Genomic DNA, 19,155 nt, shown 5'->3' on the forward strand with positions numbered 1-19,155 from the left:
TTCACGCACTCGATTCTCGGAAATGTCTAGATAACACTCACCTCTCGCCATTTTAACTCGATATGTATTCTTCATATCTTCTCGACATTTTGTTTACTAGCCTCGACACTTTTTTTTCTCTTTCTCGGACTTTTCTGACGTATCCTCTTGACTTTATCGATTTAATTCTCGATAATACAGTCGAGAGTTGATTGGCATTCCACGTCAATGACGTTTCACGGAATTTCAACAGTACTATATCGACGAATATAATCCACTAAAAATCTCTTAATTAAAACAATTTGGATTATAACAAGCAATTAAAATCCTTCAACTCCCTCCTCCCCCACCCGCCCATTTTTTAAATTAATCCAAATAAACAAATTCCGATTCATATTCCACAAAATCTGAAATTAAAATGATGAAATATATTTTTGATTAGAGATCCTGATGTAGCCCAGATAAAAAATTTCAAAATCTTAAATGATATAAAAATCCCTGGGGGTACTGATAGTTATTGAATTCGCTTTGTGTACATTTTCTTGACAATATGTGTGTAATAGGTATTGGGGTTCGATCACTAACGAGAATGAAAGAAATACGCGGAATTGTCGAGGGGGGAGGACAGGGGAGGAAAAGGGGAGGAAAAGGGGAGGAAAAGGGGAGGAAAAGGGGAGGAAAAGGAAGGAAAAGGGAGAAAAGAGGAGGAATTCAAGAAGGGATGCTATTTATTGACAGTCGACCATCGGAATCGATCGTCATAACCAAACAACTCATTCCCCCGATTCCCCCACAAAAAATCGGAAAAATAAAAATCATAATCACACCACCATTGATCAACCGGAAATTGTTTAATTGCGCAGTTAAACCGCGTAAAACGTTTTGGTACGTGTCAGAAGGCTAACGATTAAATTTGTAAAAGATCTGTCAGATGTGATTACGAGGGAGATCGACTGTCATGATTTCGGGTGGTGTTAACACTCGAAATGAGATGCTATCGGTCTCTGGATCCTCGAGTACGGTGTGGCCATCGATGTATAAAGCTTGAATCGTCACGCAAACTTATGCGTAACACGCAATAACGATAAGCTCATGTCGCACTAATGAACATACCCTCCCCCATCATTGCACGAGTATCGCTAAATCGATTGCAAAACGACTATCGATGCATTACCGATGATCTTCCCATTAAAATTCCAGTTCATCAACCAATAATTATCAATAATAATCAAATTATCAATCAATAATAAGTTAATAATCAAATTAACAACTAAAATCGTCATTATTCATAATAATATTAATAATTATCCTCGAATTATCGACACCGATTTTTTTTAATAAAATATTTGGCAATTGGCGTTCAATATTGTCGACCGCAATTTCATGGAATTATTTGAAATCTCTGGGATTGTAATTAGTGTAATCAGTTTAATGAGTGTAATGAGTGTAATGACTGTAATGAGAGGATCAGGTGTTGTCGGCAGGTATGGAGGGGTGTTATTTATTTATTTTTTTTATTTCGCAAAACTTATATCCCTCTCGGTATGTGCGGGGAGATTTCAGTACAGGCCTATTGATCGAGTAAGTTTTGGTCGGCACACGCGCATACGTCTTCCCGTAAACAAGACAAATATCATCGCACCAGTCCAGCAAATTCATCTCTACTCGAGTGTAATGTACCCCTTCATAATTTCACTCGATTTATCTGAGTTACTCCCGGAGTTCTCCGGACTCCGTCCATTTCCATCTGACCCCCTCCCACCTACCTCACCCCGCGAAAATCCGCGGATTGAGATAATCGATTCGATTTACATCTCAGTTAGATTACCCCATTACTCACATTACATTACATTCGGTAATTCTCGGTGTAGATTGTGGAACCGAGACAATCGGAATGGTGAGACCTGCGGCGATATTCGAGGGATCGATAAAATTATTGAATTGAATTGATTAAATTCAGCCACGCCCTTTTGATGCGCATTTCCAGGGTGAAATGATTTCCTCATTAATCCTGTCTTATGAATTATTGTTATGATGATTGAGGGGGAGAGTGGGGGAGCGAAATCGGAGCATAAGGTCTTGATGGGTGGGGGGATGTGTTAAAAAGAGTAAGATCCCTTGGGTAAATTTGCATAAGGTCAACCTGGGGGTGTAAATAACTTGGGAAAAGTCGGGATTGATAAAGTGAAAAAAAGGGACAGAGCATCTGCGCAATGCGTACACTCGATCGCAGATGAAAGCACGTGTTGTATATTGGCATGCAAAAGAGCTCTGCCCGGCGCACAGTCCCTCTTTAGTCGCCTCTCAACTCTTATCCGTGGTGGATCGTTTTACTCATGTACATAGAATTTAATTTCACAAGAGTCATCACTCGTATCACACGGTATATCGGATCATTTGACGCGAGACGATCGTTGAATCGGTGTCTGGAGTAACGTCTAAATCCGAATGCGAGTGCGTAAATAATATGATAAATATGATAAGGTCGACTCAATCTTCAGTTCAATCACTTCACTTTCCCACTGGCACAAGTTTATTTTTAGGGGATTCCCACGGAGGCCGGAGATATATTCTCAAGTGTTTTCCATGATTTTGTTCACCTGACCGCGAGGTCCTATCGCTTTATCAAATTAATCCACGAAAACTCTAAACATTTCAACTTTTGACTACCCCGTCGGGACTAAACCATTTTAGATACCTCTTCCATTATTAAATCGATTCGTGAACAAAAAAAAAAAACAAAATTCTATACGTGTGTAGGCGCGACTAGTCTACACGTCGCATCACTATCAGAGGGTAAATCCCCACTGAAATAAAAAACAATTACAAGTAAAACTTGCGATATCTTCAATTGCACAATCACATTTTCGCGGGGGGGGTGAAATTGGGGTGAGATAAATCACAGGCACGTGACATACAGGTGACACAGGTCAATGAAAAAATCGTAAACCGCTCTCATTTTTCCACTTGAATCAGATCTCACTGATTTTTCAATTGCAGTGGAATAAAAAATAATGAAACAATGAAATTACTTACAACTGTTTTAGCCATCATACTGCGATAGCGGCCATGCTTGATATGAGAAAGTATCCCCACATTGTCCGCTAGTCTGTCCACTAATTCCCCCTCTGCTTCCCGCGCTGATTCGACCACCCCCTCTAAGTCACCCCCCGTTTGAACGCACAAACCACCCCTCTTCACATCTAAGAAGGGCCACCAAAGTCAGCTTCGAGGGGGGTTGAGGGGTTGAACAGGGCTTTTTCGCGCGCGCATGCACGTCTTACCATCTTATTCCCTCATTTCTCAAACTCACCCCCTCCTCACACCCTTCATCCCCCTCTACCACCCCGTTCACCCCTCCGTTTCCATTGCCCCCTTCACCCCCTCCGCCCCATCCACCATCCCATCAACATTTGCGATGACATTGAGTCCTTCATGCTGACCATCGGACATGGATTTTCGATTTAAAAATATTTTCACTCAGTTTTCCCATGATTGAACTTTTCTCCACTGAATTCATCAATATTTACTCGATCAATTATTTATCTAATGATTTTCACATATCCTTAGGTACTCCGTTGATGGGATTTAAAAAATGGCGGCCATGATATCGATGAATTGGGGAATTTCTGTTATTTGAAGGATTTTATGTTGGCGTTGTTGGTTATCACACGTTTTCTTCATATTCTTGTGGCTCGGGATTAGAGGAAGGGATGAGGCTCATCGAGGAAGGTTCATCCCCTCACTCTTTCTGTTTTCATCTTTCACCACCCTCTGTCCATTTTTTTTTCTCCTTTCTTCTTGGTGTGGAGAAAAAACAGAGGCAAGTTCCTGAAGAAAAACGAAAGTAAAGCCCACTGGACTGAGTGTACAGGTTTCCCTCCGGTCTCGATAATTCCATTTTTTTTTTTGCCCCCTTGGGGCGTTGGACACGAGGCCGATTGCCTGCTATGGAGTGGACATTTACCCCAGTTCACAATATTTCTCCCTTCCAGGTTCCGAGCTGCGTGGAATCCTCGGGTGGCATTGGTCATTCCAAATTTCGATTTCCTTCTTTTCGCCCTCTCATTTTCCCCGCGTCGAAAAAAAAAAAACTACTCTTCAGGAATTTTTCATCATTTTTACATTTTCCCAGAGAAATCCGATAAATCGATTTCTTCATAACCGAATACACTGAATAAATTAAATAAACCGAATGCATGGAAATTCTGATGTAATAATTTTAATGATAATTATCTGACTTTAATCTCCATTTATTTTTTGGTGTAAAATTATAAAATTATATTGCATAATGAAATAATATTCTGTTTACATACTAGCATTAATCACAGTATGCAAGGCACGATATACAGACATTAAAAATCATGTTCATGTAATCAGGTAATGACCAGGTTGGAGTGTAAAGCAATTAGTACGTGGGTGGAACGGAAACACCTCCGGTCGCACCTCGTTAGCGCCAGTTTGTATGTTCATAAGCATACATACATCAATGAAGGGGAGGGCATTCAACAGTATATGTATTGATTGAAATATACATATGTACAAGGGATATAGAGTATGGACAGGCGGTTTCACTGGAGTTGAGGCAAGTTCTCACCGGTGACTCGAAAATCACCCCCAACCATCCCTCCTCCACCTGTGTCACCCCAATGGTCTCAACCCTCATCATACCCCTCTGCAAATTACTCCACTTTTCACTCGCTGGTATTAGCTATGTACGGGAATATATATAAAACATTTACGCCACAATATACGGACGATTCTGCAGCGGTGGACACCGCACAGATGTCACCCAATAACTTTCCATTTTAATGGACAAGGAAGCTTCCTGTTGTTAATTATGCCAATTATCGGTTAATAAGGGTCACTGGGGGCTGGTCTGTGATCCGAGGGCTTCCACCCTTCATAAAAGCATATATTGGTTTTTTTAATCGCGTGGAGAGAAATAATTTTATGAAGTTAAATTGAAATTAAAATTTTTTATTTTGACTGTCGAATTTGAAGTTTCAGGGTTGAGGTCATGGGTATTGATAGTAATTATCAATTTTCATGCACTGTGAGGCCTTTTTTGGTACACGCGAATTGTTTGAGTTTATATCAATGACGATCGTCTCTGGAGACGAGGGGTTTTCCGGTGTCCTGGGTATGATGGAGGAAATTCGGATCGTATTTCGTATGGATCGAGTCGAACGTCCAAATAAGGAGACTCCTGCATAGAGGAAATTATGAGATCCTGCCGATTTGGTGATGAGATCCAGTGTCGGGACACGTGGCCACATTAAACAATAGAGACAACAATGTTGTTCCCTTCTGACGCCACAATTTTTCCTTCGCTAAAAAAAAATATCAATTGCAGAAAAATTATTCAACAATTCGCGCAATCGGTGAATTTTTTTTTTCAATTTATTGTTTGTCAATTTATTTGGAGAGCGAAATGGTACGAGCTGTTTTAATCAGGCTTTTGGGGATGATTTTCATTAGGATCCGAATTTCAGAGGCGTAGCACGCGTCTAGATTAGTTTCATTGAAAACTGACCAGCAGATGTTCATTTGCCCCCGTCGTATTGATGGACATTTACAGAAAAAATGATGGAAAAAAGGAGAGCAAAAAATCCAGCTGGCCAGTGGAAAAAAAAATCGAATGAAAAACTCCATTTTTTTTTCAAACAAGTTCCTTTTTTTTTCTAATTCATTCGGCGCCGTGTGTCAGGACGAGTCGAAATGCGATCATTCGAGCGTTCCGGATCAATTCCATATTATTAGACGGTTCAGAATAAGGGTCCAGTGGTTTGCAGACATCAGGAACAGCTGGACAATGGTCGCTCCTACCTTTCAAACTCTCTATCGATTGCTATCTGTTTATTCATTTCCCTTGCTCATTTTTTATTGTTTTTTGCCGAGTCGAGGGATTCAAAACGAGACAAAAAAAAATTGAGTAAAAATATTTTTTTGGAATTGATTAAAAAATTATTCCTCTCGTAATTGAAATCCAAAAAAAAATTGCGATCAATCTCTCGTATGAATTACGAATTTCTTTATACAATTGAAGAAAAAAATTTTGCGTTTTTTCATTTTTTTTTAATAATTTTTTTTTGGCCGCTCTAATTATTTGCTGACGGGTGATATTTCGATTCTTCGTACATTCGTTGTGTTTTCGAAATGTATAAACCTAGATCGGATTATTGGTAGTGAATATTTCCTACCGTGAATAAAACATCAGCAGTCGATAATATCATCAGCAGCTGCTGTAAATATAGAATTTTCCCAACGAAATCAAGAATTGAAAAATTAACGAATTCTCGAATAAGTCGGATAAAAAATTGGCAGCTTAAAAAAATGAATCTCTGAATAAATGAAATAATTCTGACGAGAGAATAATTCTTCCTGCATGACGCACTAAAATATTCATTCTCTTCTGAACTAGTATGTGCCATTTCCTCCGTTTTATTGCAGTACCTCGGCAATTGAGCGCATACAAAGACAACAAAAAGAAAAATAAATAAATAAATAAATAAGAGAGAAGGAAATAGTCCAAGTGCATTACTGAAACTACAGCCCGAACAGACGGTTGTTTTCATTGTATCTCGAAGCACGCCCCAACTATGGGGATGAGTTGGAAATGGTGTTGTAAAGAGACGCGAGGGGATTGTATCCACAAACTTTGAGAAACTCAATATCTGTATATTGCAGAGCAACAAAACGATTGATATTTCATCGAGAGCTGCACCTCGGAGATTACAGTAAAAACCCATGAGAATTTTACTAGTATTCAAAAGCCCAGTATTTTAAACAAATAGTTTAAATAATAAACCGCCACACCACTGATCAGCTGACCGTTTCCACCCACCGAAAGGTGTAATAAATTGGGTTGAAAAAAAAAAATCCACGACGAAAAAAAACGACTGGATATTTACCAGGCCCTCGTGATAATCCCATGAACACCTGCATTAACAGTAAAAAAAATGACGAAGTGAAAATATCATGGGGGTGTAAAGGGGGTGAATGGGGGTGAATGGGGGTGAATGGGGGGGTTTGGATGGGTGACAATGGGGTGAAAAATAAAGGGTGACGTACAGTGGCGTGTCGTGGAAGTGGTGGATGTACACGTACACGGGTTGATGGAGAAAGGGTGGGTTGAGGGTTGAGGTGAGAAAGGGAGTAAGAGAAAGTGAAGGATAGAGTGAGTTGACTGGGCGAAGAAGGCGCTTCACTCTTTATTCATGCATAAAATCCATATTCTTTGGTGGAAACAACGTGCTTCATCGCCTGGGGAAGCTTCAGCACCTACCCAACGACACACTCACTCTTATTCACTCTTTTCTCCCTTCAACCCCTTATCTACCAACCAACCATATTCACTCTGAGGCACCTCGGGCAGTAAAAGCTCGACGCGATGCTCCAGCATTTCTACACTCGAGTGTCTCAGCTACAGTATACCTGTATAATCATAATGTACATACCTCTATATCTATATATTTATGGCTCTGGGTTATAGCGCTTTCAACATTGTCATGTCAGTTAGCCAGGAGCAAAGTATTTCATTCGAGAGAAATCATTCCACTTTTTTTTTTATTCTTCTCTGTGTCAAGTGCTATCGGTTGTTTATCATTTAATTAGATCTGTTGAGTTAATTATCGGGCTATCGGAGCTATAATCTCAGATGATCGGCGTGGGGGGTGGATCGATAGTTGAGGGAATTAAAGGGTGAGGGAATAAAAAGGGGTGTTGTGGGTTTTGGTTCATGCTCAATGAAAACGTGACTTGCCTTGCGGGTTGGCGTTGTCAGGGGGTATTTTCTACGGATACTCAAGAAGTTCTTCCGAGGGCTGAACACGGCCCCTGGCTGGCAAGTTGTTGGGGTATCAAAGGGTATGGATTTTATACTGCATCGTCTGTGTTATTGCTACTGTGGTATATTATTTTTAATGGGTGATCAGTGATTAAAGATCGCTCGGTCAGTTGTTAACAGATGTGTAAATCTATTTTGAGATGGTCATTCATCGGGGATTTTATAGTATTCCATGGAAAATCTCTGTCGATGGTCACGGGAATAGGGGGAATAGGGGGAATATGGCGAATATGGCGAATATGGCGAATATGGCGATGGGATTGAACGATTGGGTGGAGTATTTTAGCAGTGATTTAATCTTGGTCGGGGGGTTACAGCCGATCGTTGAAATCCTGGACCTACTATCCTGGCGCATCGATTATCACCCAGACTCCGCCAAACACATGGGGGATGCTGTAAAGTTTTATCTTCCAATTTCGTGGCCGACTGCTGCAGCACACTCTATGTTCGGTCCAGCTATAGTCTATAGTAAAATTGGGTAACGCACGGTAATGGCATCGATAACCAGCCCTGTGGTGCTACGAATTCCCAAAAGCCAAAACGTGTTTATGAGGTCAAGCGCAAATCCACACCAGGTGCTATTTTTTTTTTCACTCGAAAAATACCCCCGGTGTTGTATTATCGTTCGACCATTACTCGGTGAGAAAAAAAAATATATCTGTTAAATTGTCGACTATTTTTGGTTTTTAAATAAAAAAAAAAAAGAGTTCTCATTGAAATTCTACATTTCATATATTTTCCAGGAATGTAATTAGTTTTTGATTTTTGGAAGAAGAAAAATTGAATTTATTCATAATTAAATGTATGAGGGAATTTCTCTTTTCGCAATGTGCAGTCGGAATAAAAGTCGTAATAAAATTCCAGAAAGGTATAAAGGGTTGAGGTGAAGGGGTGAGTCGATACAAGATGAAAAACTATTCAAAAATATGCGACGGTTCTTCCAAATGGAATAATCAGTGATACGATAGCAACCCAAAGCTCGTACCAGATATTCTGTTATCGCAGTACTCTTCAGCTCTTCTTTGCAATTTTATTCCCCCATTGTTTATCTCTCCTTTCTCCTCCATCGGATGTTGATGTCGACCCTCTCTGGCAGAGGTTCATCGCCCTTGGTTGGAGATGGAGACGAGCGCAAAATCATTCGTATCCCTTTTGACAATTCTCGACAGTTACCGATACGAATTGTTTCATGAACTTAATGCAAGACAAAAAAATGTCATTCGAATGTGATTTTACACAGTGATTTTATTTTCATTCAACCATTCCACGTACTTATCATTCATATAACTAAATACCATCAGTTGATTTCGACGGATCTTCAGAGGAACCCAACGCATATCCCGATAACGGAAGATGCAACATTAAGTTCCGAATACAAATTGCAAATGTTCCGGAGAAACGGATAATCGAATAATCAGCCAGACTGTTCTGCCTCCGCTTCCTATTTCCAATATTCCACCAGAAGTGGTATATTCCGACTGCAATAGACTTTCCAATAGCTGTGAAAGTGAATAAGGCAGGATTGGAAGAGCACTGTGAACTGCAGAGAGTTGAAAGAGGAATCTACCATGGATTCACCTGATGATAACGATCTGCCAGATGCTCCAGCTTTTCCCCAAGATTTTCATTATAACTCGTTCCAATCGCTCATTGATTCCCACGTAAAAAGACGAAAGAAAAAAGTCTTCGACAATTAAATATGAATAAATTCACTCCACGAAATAAATTCATTCACTGGAATTTGGCATATGCAACGGAATATCATCAATATCCAGGAAGGACTAGTGTATGTTGAGTTTTTGACTCGTCTGTCATCCCACGGGTTTTATCCCCGGGGTGGAACTAATATATTCTGCATGTAGAATAGGCAAAATACAGGATGGATCTATAGGTATATGAAGTCAGAGTCCAATCAGTCAGCGTGACGTAAACTCCCAACGGTGGACAGTCTTCCGTTGCAGTGTGGTGTTGCGGTTTTAGACGGCTGTTATTGAACACCGTGAGCTGTCGGTTTATCCTGACACGTTCTAGACCAACCACTGGTTCGACACCTGCATCGAGACACAAAGCATTCGATTATTGAGAAGAAAAATGCCAAGTTATAGTAAAAATTGTGCAATAGGGTGATTACGCTTCGACGAATTGTTTTGGTCGCTCTTATCAACACCGATACATATCGTTGATATCGCGGGAATGCGGATGCAGTTGTATTATCGATAAAGTTTGAAGTCCGCTTGAGTAACGATTATGCGGGAAATATCTAGGGGCTCTACAGGTACTTGGAAATTTCTGCTCTCTTAGCAGAAATGTCTTTTGCCTCTGGGGCCTATGTTCATCCTTCGAGAAGTGGATTTATATGAACGGATGCTGGATGTACGGGTATCTTGAATTGTCAGAGGGAAGAAAACAAGGGAAACTTTGGGAGATGAGAGTCTTGCACGTGCAGTTTCAGTCAACTGTGAATTTTGACTTTGTCAGTTGAGATGAGAAAATTCGGACAAAGTTAAATTAAATGAGTTGGTTAATCCACTCTGCGTTTTCCGCACGGCTTTCTATTTTCTACAGATTATGACGGAGAACCGCCTTTAGCTCTTCGTCGTGATTTTTCTTGGGATATACATTTTTTATCAACCAACTGTTGATTTTAAGTGTATCCAATATGTAGATGATAGTCGAACGCGCGAGTGATAGTGGAAAAACTAAATTTTATCCCACCCAATCCTCTGATTTATAACTTTTGGAAAAGACATAAATAAAATTTATTACAATTTATTCAGTGAATGGAATTCTATTGAATATTAAAAAATTAAATTAAACATTCCCCGAAAATTTATTCCATACAATATATATATGAGTACATACAATATTTTTTAATAACATAAACATTTCTTTAAAAATATTTACGTTTAGGTATGGTGATTATAAAAATGGTGACACTTTGGGTTCTTTTTTGAATTTTTAAAAAGGGATTGGTTTGCTGATATTATGCGAAAGCGGAGGATTCAGTGCGCCTTCCTCACGTGAAAAATAATGAAATAAAAAAATGGGGGTAATTGAATCAAATGACTCCCTCATGGGCCGCATTGTTTACGTCTGAAGTGAACAATCTGAGGTTGGGGGCACGGTGGGTCAGGGTATTATTACCAGTACTTGTGCCAGTCTGCTGAGGACCTATATAAGCCTCCACGGTCGACGTATTCGCGAACAATTCCAACCTCAACGCCGCAATTATAATTAATTGCAACCTGCGGGTCCCCTATTGGAGGCTAGCAGATGCTTTCAGGGTTATATATAAAACCCAAAGGATTTTCGAGTTATAGAAATCGTATTATTATTCACACGTTTGATTTTCCCTTTCGTCTCGTTTATTCCGCCAAACGCGATACAATAATTACTTAATTACTAATTAATGGTGTAATTTATTGATGCAAACAATTCCAATACGAAATTTTAAATTTTATAATGCCGATTTTTCAGTACTGGGATTTGTTTAAGTTGAATTATATTTGCAGTTGTTTTTCGTCGTAAATTAATAAATTAATGGATTAATAAATTGTCAGGGTTTCTGAATCAGTTCTGAACAATTGTTGAAGCACAGGGAAATCCTCTGTATTATTGGAAGGATGGAAATTAATGGTATCACTGCGAACTGACGTAATTCCATTTAACTAATACCATGTAATTATGCATTCAGCGAATGCGCAGGGCCTGAAAATTCCGATGTATTATTCAGCCGTGCATTTGCAAAAGTTTGTATTTTTACAGAACGAGTTATGAGCCTCGGGGCTTTTTTTTTATTAAACTGCGGAGGATAGTTGTTGGCTACGAATTTACGAGCATCCGTCCAGAAAGTATCAGTGCAGGCAAAAAGCTTTCATTTATGAATCATGATATATTACTGTTAAAACTCCAAACTTTTATCATTTTATTTGATAATTCCAGCGGACACCCTAAATGTGAATTATGAATGTATAATTTTCCAGTTGGGAGGTTTTTTTAAATTCACGTAAAGTGCTGGTGCGTTTTTTTTATACTAGGAATGGAAGGATCTTATTTTATTTCCTTGTATTCCTCGAATCCTAAAAATAATATTACAATTGAATGCACATTTTTTGTAATTGACAATTGTTTTCTCATGAGTAGTCATAAATTTTTTCCATAATCATGCAGAAGCTGTAGAATTGCTATTAGAAAAGACGTAGAACGGTGGAAAATTAATTACATAATTTCCGCCACTTTAATCTCCGGTTTTGTGAGCTCGTCGGAACTTAATTCCCTTGAAAAATCGTTGTTGTCGGCTCCACTAGTTTCACTGAAAAGCATTTTCCCCTCGAGGGGTAGGTAATACTCCCCATCCCCCCAAGTCATTCAGATATCATTCGTAATCCAACATATGAATTAAAAAATTCTTTCCGAAATAATCAAACTGAAAAGTTAAAAAATTAAAACTAAAATATATACCGAAAAATCTTTTCACCGCAATTTTTCATTTACCAGTTGAATTGTCACATTTCCGATACACTGTATGACTCGTTATCGCTGTTCAATCATTGATTCTCTAATCTCTCGAGTTTCCTTTTCATCCCATGGAATTTCACTGGTCGTGCTTTGTCCAGTTCCGTCAAACCGCCCATTTCCGTTGCGAATCGATCTCCCTCTGCTGCTGGCAACCGAGGGTGCACCACCTTTTCCGCCTGTCTGCCTGTCTACCCACCCATCTGTGGAAACCTCTACCTTACACCCAATGTTTTTCTTCCTTTCTTCCAGACAATCGGTCTGAGTAAAATCCCGTCTCAACTGCAAACGAGAACAATCGACAATGCCCAATGAAGAAACCAATAAAACTCACTGATAGACTTTCTACAGCTAGTTGCTAACTCGACAATTATGATGTCATTAGACACCTCGAATTTTGCCATTTGTTCCCCCCAAAAAATACCCCGGATGTACCGTAAAATCGAGTACCAATTAGACTCATTAGCACTGAATTATTCTCGTGTGTCGCTGGTCTTTCAATTATATTTTTAATTATATTATCATATTATTATTAAAACAGGCAGTTGGTTGCGCCTGTGAATCATTTTCCAATGAGTTGTTGGGATTTCTGAAAAAATTATTTAAACAACTAGGTTGATTTTCATAATGAAAACTCCTTCAAAAAACAATCATGTGAATGCATCCTGTTGGGTGTATATTTGATGACCACCGCTGAAGTGGACATTTAATAATTGAGAATTTTCAAAAATTAATCACCATGCAAGCGAGAAATACCTTTTCATCATGCATGCGTATACACTGTAATTGGTTGCCTCGTTATCCTGTAAATTGACTCCACAGGGTAATGAGATCTAGAGCAAAAAGCGAATGAAGTCAGAGTTGATACATTTAATCGAATTTGCCATGAGGAAATAACGATTAAAACTGATAATAATCTTTTCATCATTCTCATTCTCTCCATAAAACACCTGTACCTCTCCTTTAACCGAATTTCTATAGTCTGAGCTCCAAGTGCAGTCGACACTTGAAAAATTTACTCAGTGTAACGATCTTTGGGAGTTCCCAAAGATGCTATAACCTCCGTGGATGTGTCTCAGACGTACCCCAAGAGTCCAGTGAATCATTCGTTAAACTTTTCACAGTGTAAGCTGACTCTCTCCCTAATTTAACTTTACCAAGCGCTCCGCAGAGGTGTATTATATTGTTAATAATTAATCCGCGAGCGGCTTTTATACTTGCCGTGAATCCGGGGAGAAAAGAATTTCTATAGGGTAAGTTTTCTGACTTGCTTTGGATAGAAAATCTCCTTGAATCCAGTGGATCTCATATTTAATTATTAAATTATTACCGTTACTATTATAATTATTACAGTTATTTTGGGGTAGAAGAAACACTGAGAGAATTCTTAGCTCCAGTGAAGGGTTGACCCGCGTGATTAACCCCCGTAACTTCGGCGAAGGGTTCATGAATTTTCGTGCAATTGAAAATGCCGATAAGATGAAAGGAGAAACGAATCCGTGAAATGATCGAACAATTATTGGAAAGTTGGGCTTGTCGGGCATTTCACCCCTTGACACCCTTTTTTATTTTTTCAGTCGAAGGGGTGGCGCGTCATGACGGGGTGTGAGGCACGCGCGGCAGAAATAAGCAAGCGGGTGCGAGAGAAGTGAGACGACCTAACGGTGGATGAAATTTTTCAGTGAGGTTGGACGGGAGAGAGATGGGGTAGAAGAAGATGAAGTAGGGGGTGCAGGGGATGAAGGAAAGGGATAAAACGAAGGTATACCAGACTGAAGAGGTGGTAAGAGCCAAAAGGTTTTGGGGTAGTAGAAGTGAGAGGGGATGATGGAGTGGTGAGGGGGTGAGTGGGTGAGTGGGTGAGAAGGGGTGTTTCGCGCGTGCCCGGATCCACTCGGTGGTTGGATGCTGAGAGGGATGCTGGACCGCGGGTTCGCGAGGTGACAGTTCTCCGCGCAATTTCCGTGGGGTAAGGTGCCAATAACAAAATTCAATGATCATCCCCCTCACAACAACGTTTTTAAATAAATTATTTTTACGGTGAAATTCATGCAACAGAGTTATCACTTCTTCAGTGAAATCGTTGTACTTTCGAGTTTGGACGAACCCCTGGACCCACTGAGATACATTGTGAAAATTCTGGGTACGAGTCACTAACAAGTATGAACGGATTAATACACAGCAGCAATGTGAGTCATTAATTAATTTATTAATTATTTATTATGTGAGGGTCATGAGGGGTCATGAGGGTGCTTCTATCCGTAGAATATATGGCACGATTTAATCGCACGATTTTGAGAGAATAATTGAAATGTGTGCGAATGATTGAGATAAATTCTCACGATGAAGATATTTTATTATCTCACTGTTTATACAATTCCGTGATTATTGTCGATTCACGAGTTTATCCTTGGATGCAAATAGCTTTGAGTTATACGTGAGAAGATTGCCGTAATATTTTCAGTTCTTATTGCATCCAAGACGGCAGTACGGATGCCACCGATCTCATTAAAGGCTGAAATAGTCTTCCGCTGCAGACATTTCCGGCGTGAATCGAATTCTTCACCGTCCAAGGTGCAAGAACCCTCAGTACGAATTCTCAGCAATCTATTTGTTAAAAGGGTCCTCTATTTCTTCCGTTAAGTATGAAACATTTTTTTTTTTCATCTCTCATTCATAATCTCTTTCTTTTTTTATACTCTTTTCTATTCCCACCACTGAACGCGCTCTAAAGGATTCCACTGAATTTTTATCGTGCTATCAAATACCTCCAGTCGACGCTGCTAAGCGTTTTGCCTGTGCTATCGGCATTTTTTTCAATTCAGGAACTCCGGTGTAGCTCAATGAGAAAATTCCTGGTGAATTCAACTCTGAATTAAATGAATTTGACTGGAATCCAATATTTAAATAAATCGGTACAATGATCTGTTATATTTAACAAGTGATAACTCAAATAATCAGTAATATATATGTCAGTTTTGTTGGAGTGATCTATTTTCTATTAGCACCTTTGAAAAATCAATGCAGCCTGGATTTACCTCTCAGGAGAGGATGGAAACCTTTAAGTTCTCTGATCTGCTCAACGGCCCGTGATATTTGCCGCTGATTGCGAGCCCGATCAACTAAATTCAATTCGATTACTCGGGCTGGAGCTCTCCCCAGATAAATTTATCAACATTCGAAAGTTCTTGGCGTTTCCCTCACCTTATTTTCCCCCAAGATCTATTTTAAACCGCTTCGATCCCAATAAATCGGTGATGAAAGTAAATCACAATGCGAATCATATCACTTTTTTTTATCTAAAGCTATTGGATTTTCTTTTTTATTGGAATTTTATTAGGAATTATTGTCACTGTAACCTATCGGAAATTAAAAATGATGAGGCATTCAGAATTATTATTTTTTTTTATATGGAGAACATTGTCACTGTAAAAATGTGGATGAGTTTAATTCGGCTCAACGATCCGTTTAGAATTCTGCCGCTCTCTTTCACTCGAATCGTCACACCAAAAAATGAAAAACCAAAAATACATCTGCATCATAAGTATCAACACTCGGTGGATCCAAAGTCAGATATTCTGTGGTGGTCGCGTGCGCGTTTTACGTTATGAAATTTTAATGGGCTCATTCAGAATCTGCGGCTTCTGGTGCCGCTTCAGGTGTTTAGACGACTGGGAATGAAAAATTTACGAGACCGCTTGCACAAACTCAAACAGTTTTCCTCCTTTTCATGCTTTTTCCCCCTTGCCTTAACTCCGAGTAGCTGTATTACATACTTTTTTCACTTCTTCTTCACGCATTTAAATGCTGACGAATGTCTTCAGTCTTTCAATTCTTTTTATCCCATTCAAACTGCTAATCTCGGATTTTCGTCAAGTACTTTTTTTTTCATTACACTACATTACCATCCCTCCGAATAATTGATTCAGTTTCTCTTTATTATCGCATCATACTGATGTTCGCAGATTTTCTCCCTCAATTTTTCGGTAATCTACCCCGACATTCGGATATTGAATTCGAAAAAAATTTATGATCACCAAAAATTGGCGATTTTATAGCTGCACTGGATCCAGATTATTTCATGACTATTCGTTTGAGGAATTATTGCAGATAAATATGTAAAAATCGGGGGAAATATCTGGGATTTGTGGAGTTGACTGGAACGTCTATTTCCGCGGGGAAAAAGAGCAGAATGAAATTAGTACGTCTTCAGAGGAGATTTCAAACAGTCTCCAACTGCTTTACATCTCTTTCTCAGCTTTTTTTCTGCACTTGAAAGCTGATGAAGTCCCGTCCTCACCGTTTCCATTCTTCTTATATTACCATCAACTTGGAAATTCCATTCTCCACTCAAGTCCTTCGCTGCACCTCACTTATGCTCAACATAATTGTTTCCGTTCCACTCAACGACAATATCGATTTACCCTTCCATCACCCAAAACAATTAACAAATCAAACAATTAATAAAAAAAAATATAAAAAGACAGCCCCTAAAAAAAAAAGCCAAAAAACCAATAAAACCCCCAAAAAAAATCAACCAAAAAAAAATCCCAAAATAAGAATTAATAATGAAAAAAAAAAAAAAAAAAAAAAAATAATGTAAAACCTAAATGAATCGGGGAGATTCCTGAAATTGAGGGGTCTATTTGCGCGATGAAAAGGGCGTTGAATAAAATTCATAGAGATCTTCACGGGAGATTCACTGAAAAAAAAAAAAAGATAGACAGAGTGGATGGTAGAGTGCGATATTGAGTAAATAATGCAGAGGACAATTCTATTCTTGCGCTGAGTACGTTGACGGTTAGTGGGCCGCTGGGGGGTGATATAAAAGCAGACGGTGTAGTGTCGAAACGGAGGGGGTTGTAAAGGGGTTGGCCTCGTCTGTAACTTTGAAAGAGAAGAGAAAGCGCCTTTGGGGGTGTTGCCTCGTTGGAGTGGCGTGGTTTTATCATAGGAAACGTAGTCCACACGATAGAAACGCAAATGAGAAAGTAAGCTGAGAGATGCATACAATAAACGGATGGAGTGGGTGGATGGGTGGGACGATGGAGGGGGAGGGGGGGAAGGTACTTATCAACGAAATCGAGGCTAAAACTTGTGTCCAAAGTCAGCGTTTGTATGGGTTAAAGTGGTTGAGACGATAGCCCTCAGTGTTTTCGCCCCGTTATGCATATAGCCCATTATGAGTGCATTGAATTTTCAAACCTCTGGCCGCTGGGGGATTGCTTGAGGGTCAGAGGGCTCTTTTTTTTTTTCCTCTCTATTTCTCTCTCTCTTTCCTTTTCACTTCATACGGTGTGAGGTACGCGGTACGAGTACTTGGTAAACGGCGCGCGAGTTTTAGCACGAGTGCCACCGACACGCCCGGAGCATTCAGCTTCATGTGCGCATGTCGGATGCAATTCTTCAGCTGTATAAAAAATGTGTGACAAAACAAACGAGAAGTGCAATAGCGCATGTGTAAACATAATACAAGGGAATAACGCGGTTTTCACGCGTGTAATTCGGTGGTGTGGAGGGGTGTTTTCGGCTTTTGAAAATTTTTTTTTAACAATCACGTGGTGGATTTATCGCTGGGAAAATGGTACCCGTGAGATTAAATCGACTGGATTTAAATATTGCTGGGTGGGGGATAAAGGCTCGGGGGTAGTCTACCGTAATTGAAAGTTAGAGTGGATAATTGTGGGGGTTGGGGGGGTGTGGGAGTCTTTTCAGGAGTGTGAAAACAAACGGGTACGTGAGCTGAACGGTGAACGGAGGTGTTATGGATGTTGGGGTAGTGAAAATTCAGGACGCGAAGTGCAGAGTTTTATTTGTGTATATATTGGACACTCGTGGGTATCTGTACACATTTACTATTCTGCGTGCAATGTACTCGGCTAAACCGTTCGTTTTCCTACGTCACGGCCCTCTCTCATTATCCTCGGTACAATGAGGGTTGCTCCGGACGGTATTGGCATTTGCGCGGATACCAATACAATTTAATTGGAGAAAATTGAACAGACCCGAGTGTACCCAACACACACTCTGTGCACTTGCTTTTTTCTTCTTTTTTTTTTCAACTCTATTCACTCGCAGAATTTCCTGAATTGAATGCCCCCTTTTTTTTTTAACAATCAGCTCCATGGAGAAATGTTGCGCGAATCAGAGTTGAATTTCGTATACCACTTTAGATTGTAGAAGGAAATCTTTTCTTCATTCTTGGTTGTAAAAATCGGGGGGTGGAGTAATGTCAAAATGCTGGGTGCATTTACTACTTTAGTTCAGTCTCTCTCAGGTTTATGTATATCGACTGGTGTAAAATCGACTTTACTCAGGTACTTTGCGCGTAATTTCCGGGGGCGGACGTGTGCCAACGGAAAACCTCTCTCTCGGCCACTTCCGCTGGAGCTTAAAATTAAATTCCATGGGGAAATCTTTTTTGTTTCTTTTCTTTTTTTCTTTCAATTTTTTTATGATCGATTATCGCTGTAGTGATCTGAACTTTATTGAGTTATTCACTTGCTCTGCCTCATCGAGGAATAGGCGGTCTCCTATGGGGAGGCAAATAGGAAAACCGGAATCATGTTGGGGGTTTTTCAATCGACGGGATGTTAAACTTTCCAATTCCCATTATTTAATTGTAATATTCTCCATAAATGACGATTTTATGGGAAAATAATATCAGAATTTGAATCTCTCCTTGTAAAAAGTTGAGACGAAAAAAGTTTATTTAATTAGAAATTCAAATGAACAACGGCTTTGTTGCTAAATAAAAAATAATACCAAATACCGATCTCCTCGAATCGGCAGAAGCCACCGATGATATTTTT

General features: G+C 39.6%; 1 protein-coding gene across 1 annotated transcript in view; it reads left to right on the forward strand.

Moving 5' to 3' along the window:
* Positions 1–14,307: 14,307 nt before the first annotated feature.
* The window catches only part of LOC105266257 (Down syndrome cell adhesion molecule-like protein Dscam2), a 43,415-nt gene continuing 38,567 nt past the window's right edge, over positions 14,308–19,155 (forward strand). The window contains exon 1 of the mRNA XM_011304247.1: positions 14,308–14,532. The gene's annotated coding sequence lies outside the window, so the exon portion shown is untranslated. The remainder of the gene's footprint in view (positions 14,533–19,155) is intronic.

The sequence above is a fragment of the Fopius arisanus genome, unplaced genomic scaffold, assembly GCF_000806365.1.
Source record: "Fopius arisanus strain USDA-PBARC FA_bdor unplaced genomic scaffold, ASM80636v1 scaffold00037, whole genome shotgun sequence".
NCBI lineage: Eukaryota > Metazoa > Arthropoda > Insecta > Hymenoptera > Braconidae > Fopius > Fopius arisanus.